The sequence below is a fragment of the Odocoileus virginianus genome, chromosome 15, assembly GCF_023699985.2.
Source record: "Odocoileus virginianus isolate 20LAN1187 ecotype Illinois chromosome 15, Ovbor_1.2, whole genome shotgun sequence".
Taxonomy (NCBI): domain Eukaryota; kingdom Metazoa; phylum Chordata; class Mammalia; order Artiodactyla; family Cervidae; genus Odocoileus; species Odocoileus virginianus.
Genome location: NC_069688.1, coordinates 19,297,454 through 19,303,745, shown reverse-complemented (window position 1 = coordinate 19,303,745; position 6,292 = coordinate 19,297,454). Strand labels below are relative to the sequence as shown.

Here is a 6,292-nt window from a genome sequence, read left to right as displayed (position 1 = left end):
GCAGGAGGAGAAGGGGACGACAGAGGATGAGATGGTTGGATGGTATCACTGAATCACTGGACATGAGTTTGAGTAAACTCTGAGAGTTGTGATGAACAGGGAGGCCTGGTGTGCTGCAGTCCATGGGGTCGCAAAGAGTCGGACAAAACTGAACAACTGAACTGAACTGACACAAGTTCTTCAGATGTATATGCAATGACCATTACGTTTGCTGAAAATATTTTCTCAATATGAGCTTAGGTTTCCTTACATTCCCAAAAAGACACTAAAAACAGCACAGGAGAGAAGAATCAATGTTTCATAAAATTCTAAATATCAGGTGAGTGGTTAAATAGCCCACAATTTCTAATTTCTTTGTTTTGAAGAATACATGTTTTGAAACTGACAGTAATATGCTCCTAGAATATACAATATAGGCATGATATTTGCTTTGAAATATTTTAAGATGGTTTAGGAGAACAATTTTTAGTCATTTTTGCTTTGAGGTTTCCATCCTGGTCATTTCCCCCCTCTTCAGTGAGTGGTGGCAGAAATAGGAGTAAGTATTTCTATCTGGTAGTGAGCTCTCAAGATGATTTTCACTGGTTTCCAAGAGTAATGAAAAAGACAAGGCATGAATGATTAAAAGGGTGAGTGTTCCATCAGCCTCATCAGTCAGCAGTTGGCTTTGAAGCATCTTCATCCAATTGTCTGGAGCCCCGCTGTCAGGCCTCAGGCTCTGGCCTTAGTTCCTGTCCAACTTTGCTTTGAAAGTATGAAGTCTTCGATTTTCTGCTTCCCTTTTTCAGCAGAAGTTGGCACCACTCATTGACACAGCAGTTCACAGGCCTCTCTCTTTTTCTCATCCGTCTTGGACTAGTCTTGAGTGCAGAGCGCACTCAAGCTCAGCAATTAAATAGTCTTTTCAGATTTTGGCATGCCAGTTGGAGAGCAGGAATGGCTGGTTCCTACTGCTCAGCTCGTTAGTGGACTTTGGATTCTCCAAGTGAGCCAGCAGGGTGTGTGTTAGTCTCTGAGTCGTGTCTGACTCTTTGCGACCCCATGGACTGTAGCCCACCAGGCTCCTCTGTCCATGGGATTCCCCAGGTCAGAAAACTGGAGTGGGTTGCCATTCCCTTCTCCAGGGGGTCTTCTAAACCCAGGGATTGAACCCAGGTCTCCTGCATTGCAGGCAGATTCTTTGCTATCTGAACCACCAGAGAAGCTCCCAAGGGGCAGGGAGGAGGGGGCAGGTAATTAGGTGATTAAGAAGGCAAGTTTTCCTTCATGAAATAAGATAATTCTGTTGATGTGACCAGAGCAGTTCTGTGGAGAGCACATGTAGGTATCCTGGAAGGTCTTTCAAGAGCTTAAGAACAGCACTTTTGAAGAAGAAAACTTGAAAATCCCTATTCACAAGCAAGGTTTCATCAAACCATGAAAACGTGACCATGTGTTCAAAGATATACCTTTACTTTGCTCACACATTAGCATGCCAAGTTGAGGAGCATCTTAAGTCACAGTGAGAAGGAAGATAAGATCAAGCACTTTGTCTCTACCTGAGTTCTGTTTCCCTCCTGCTCTCTATTATCCTCTAGATATATCCTCTGAGTATCATGTCTTCCATGAACAGTTTTCTGATACCTGATAATCTGTCCTCAAATCCTTTCTCAAACAAAACTTACATACATTTTCATTATATGTTAAATAATGGGGTTATTTATTGATTGTATCCCATGCTGACCTACAAATTACAAGAGAGCATGACAATCAGTAAATATTTGTTGATTGAAAGAAATGATGACTGAATAAATGGTGAGTAAATGCTTTACCTAATATAGGAGAAAATAATGGCTTTCATAGCTACTGAGCAAATTCCCTTTCCTTCAGTCTTTAGAGGAGTGACATTAAGAGTGTCCTGGAATTTCCCAGAAAATGCAATCCCCCTAAAAATTGCTACATGCTTTATAATGAGCGAGGCACAGGCTCTAATTCACATTCTGCCCATAATGATCCTACAACCTTGGTTTCCAGCAGCCTTGCTGGGTCTTTGCAATCTTGTCTATGACATTTTGGTCAATAATTTTGCCCATAAAAGCTTAACTCATTAACTTGGATTAATAATTTGTATAATCATGTTTTAGGTCTACTATATCCTTTTTTCTGTGTCCCCACCCTAATCTGAACAGGTGGGTTTCTTGTCAGGGTTCAGCTAATAATTCCTTAAAAGCTGCCTGTTTATCTAGTTCTTGTAATATGACTTCTATCTCTCTATGATATTACATTATAGTTCAGAGAAACTGTACAGAGTTATATGTCTTCAATTAGCTGGAACTTGCTAATGCTAAAGCTTTAAAATTTTGTCCAAATTCCTGACATTCCATGTCAATCGATTCACAACTAACTAAAGATTGAAAAAGAAAGAAAAAATAAAATAAAAAGAAAACCACGAGGAAGGTTGTATTTAAAGAAATTCTGCATTATAATGGGTATATTGGTAGTGTCAATTTTGTAATATGAATGATGCTTAACTCATTGACTTGGAATCTTATGTTTTTGAGGAATTTTTAGTCTTTCCTCCACATAGTACTTATTATGCATTACTTCTATAACCTAAATATTTTCTAGCTCAACCTCATGTTTCACCCCCTACCCCAGGTACCATCTTTTTAGAGAGCTTCACTCCACTGATGGCCCTCCACTCATCAATCCCACCATCCACACATGAGTCCCCATAGTGTGCCCTGCATTTTCGCTTAGCATTTATCTCCGTCCTGTACGCTAGAGACTTTTAGTACAGGAAGAAAGAAAATAAACCTAATAAATAAAGTCTGTAGCATTCAAAAGTGAAGTGAACTAGAATGTAAGCCCTGCAAAAATATAATTATTCATTGTCTTTGTTATTCTTGTCTCACAATGCATCTTAGTTCCTAGGAAAAAAGTACCTGAAGCATAGTAGGCATGTGATAAATACTTGTTTAAATGAATACATTTTAACTTCTAAAAGAAGCATGTTCTTTTTTTTTTTTTTTTTTAATAATGTAGCCATTCTAGGGGGAAAGTACAAGAATTTTGTAAGTTTTCAGTTAGAAAACAACAGAGTAGTGCTCGCTTCGGCAGCACATATCCTAAACTTGGAACGATACAGAGAAGATTAACATGGCCCCTGCGCAAGGATGACACGCAAATTCGTGAAGCATTCCATATTTTTTTATTTCCATTTTCAAATGAGGAAACGGAGAAACACACAAGTTAAGGAAATTACCCAAATTCACAGAATTAATAAATGTTAGAGCTGGGGTAGGATAGAATAATGGCTCTTAGATATAAACCAGTAAGTAGATGGTCAGATGAGTCCTCCATTAATCCTTGCTAAAGATGATGTTGGAAAAGACCCTTATGCTGGGAAACATTGAGAGCAGGAAGAAAAGGGGGTGACAGAGGATGAGATAGTTGGATGGCATCACTGACTCAATGGACATGAATCTGAGCAAACTCCAGGAGACAGTGAAGGATAGGGAAGTCTGGCATACTGCAGTCCATAGGGTCACAAAGAGTCAGACACAACTTAGCGACTGAACAACAACAGCAAAGATTAAACGGCCAATTGTGTGTCCTCTTCAGACTCCATTTCCACATACAGGAAACAGAGATCATAAAAGTGACAACAGATAATGCTGTTGTAATGAATTGGATTAAATGAGAAAATGAAAGTGAAGTATTTGGTTTGGTAAATTTTATGGAATACCATTTTCTTAAGTTTCTGGAAATATCTGTCAAATGCAATTGTTTTCATTAGAGTGTTAACATCTTAAATATTGTTTCTCAATGTTGTCTCCAAGATAGCAAAATAAAGCATCTATTTCTCCCACATTATAATAAAAAGCTATAAAATCCAAAAAAAAAAAGAAAAAAGAAAAGAAAACAACAGAGTAGAAGGTGAGCCTCATCCTAATGAATTGCTCAAGTAGTCCATAGCAAGCCTCGTTTGAATCCACTTGGGAATAATCACTCTGCCAAGGCTTCTACAAGGGGCACAGAAAATTTCTTAAATTAACTACTTGTAATCTAGTTGAGGACACAAAAGCAACAGATTTGAGAGGATTCGCACACACTGTCAGCTATTGTATAATTGTCTGGCTCAGACAGGTATATTTGATTGAATTCAGAGAACAGGACGAGAGCAGCAGGTGTAAGATTTGACTTGAGCCTTGGAATATGGGTAAAATTTGGATGAACCTTGAATCCCCACTATGATGTTACAGGGTAGGAATTGTTCACCTTTATGAACAATGTTACATGGAGCCCCAAAGGGGTTAAGTAGTGAGTTCAAGCCTACAAAAGTAGTCAGTGGTGAAGCCAGGGTTTAAATCTATCTCCTTAATATGAGATAGTAGACTTGGGCTAAATCAGAGAGGCTCTGTTGAGAAGCAGAGACCCAAGGGAATTTTCCTAGTGGATGAGTTCCATGAGAAAAGAGATACTAAAGGTGTCAGGTTAGTGAGAGATACTTGCAATATGGTATTATAAGGTAATTATTTTAAATAATTAAGTTGCTTGTTTTTTAATTTATTTTTAATTGAATGATAATTGCTTTATTATATCATACTGGTTTCTACCATACATCAACATGCATCAGCCATAAGTATACATATGTCCCCTCCCTGCTGAACCTCTCTCCCACCTCCTACCCCATCCCACCCCTCTAGGTTGTCACAGAGCCCCGGTTTGAGTTCCCGGAGTCATATAGCAAAAAATAATTAAGTTGTTTATTGTTTTGCATTAAATTGGGCTTCCCTTGTGGCTCAGATCATAAAGAGACCACCTGCAATCAGGAGACCAGGATTCAACCCCTGGGTCAGGAAGATCCCCTGGGGATATCCACTCCAATATTCTTGCCTGGATTGCATAGACAGAGGAGCCTGGTGGGCAACCAGGGGCTTGGAAAGACTTGGACACAACTTAGCAACTAATACTTTCACATGCATTAAGTTCATCCAATTTAATACTTTATTTTATGGTAAATGATAACACAGGAAATAGACAAGACTGAGGAGGTATGGCTGCCTGGGTATAGGGGATGAAATAAGATCACTCAGAAATGACCCTATACTTTGAACCTAAGGTCCCTAGGATAAAGATACTACAGTTGTAGAGACAGGAAAATACAGAGAGGCAGCTAGGTACATGTGGGTGGGGGAGAAGATAAATTCACTTAATATTGTGGAACTAAAAATTGCTTCATCTATTTTGGGTCTTTTGAGGTTCCATACATATTTTAGGATGATCTTCTCTTTTGCTCATATAATTGGAAGAATAAAAATAAACTAATGTTACTGAATGCTACTAATGCTACTGAAAATCAAATTCTAAAGAAAAAGTAAAATGAAGTAAGATAAGAACTTTGTGAATGTCTCTCATAGCAGAAGCCAGGGTAAGGGTCCAGTGACTATAGCTTCTTATCAAAACAGACTCTAGTTTGTTGCTAGGTCTTTAAACTGCCTTCAGAGTGTGTCATCGCTCTGTCATCATCATCAACATCATTACTTGGAAAAGCCTGATTGCAAGGCTGCCATCTAGTTAATAAGGCAATGTGCTGAGTTCACAAGAGGGTAAATAAGTAAAAAGGAGAAGAGGGCAGCAGAGGATGAAATGATTAGATAGCATCACCAACTAAATGGACATGGACTTAAACAAACCCTGGGAGACAGTGAAGGACAGGGACGCTTGGAGTGCTCTAGTCCATGGGGTCACAAAGAGTCGGATACAACTTAGCAACTGAACAATAACAAGGAATTTAAGATAGGAAAATTTTGGACACATGATATAATAAAATAATCTTTTTTCTCTGTATTTAGAAACATCTTTGGAAATGTAAACACTAAAGCAAATCCTTAAGTGTGGCTTAGTTGCCTTTGATGAGAATATTGGACTATGAAATTGCACAGGTACCCAGGGCGGCCCACATGGTGTTTCTCTTAGAAACTCTTTCTGGTTTAGTGTTGTCCACGCCCTGGTTCTGTAACTTCTCTAGCCCTCTGTTCCCATGAGATCAGCAATTTTGCAGAAGAAGCCTTAACATGTGAGCAAAGGAAAGGAATGAAACTCCACGACATGACAGTACAGCACATGCTAAAACCAACAGCAGAGCCAATGGGAGACACAGCCCTTAATTGTTTTTCCAGATTTTTTAAGGTCCACTCCCTTAGGGGTTTCCCAAGTGGCTCAGTAGTAAAGAATCTAGCTGCCAATGCAGGAGATGCAAAAGACACAGGTTCAATCCCTTGGAAAAGGGAATGGCAACCCACTCCAG

The 6,292-nt window shown here is 39.1% G+C and overlaps 1 non-coding gene across 1 annotated transcript; it reads left to right on the top strand.

The window, feature by feature from the left end:
• Positions 1–3,083: 3,083 nt before the first annotated feature.
• Positions 3,084–3,190, top strand: LOC139038546 (U6 spliceosomal RNA). The gene has a single exon (XR_011491587.1). It is a non-coding gene; the product is annotated as a U6 spliceosomal RNA (small nuclear RNA).
• The last annotated feature ends 3,102 nt before the right edge of the window (positions 3,191–6,292 follow it).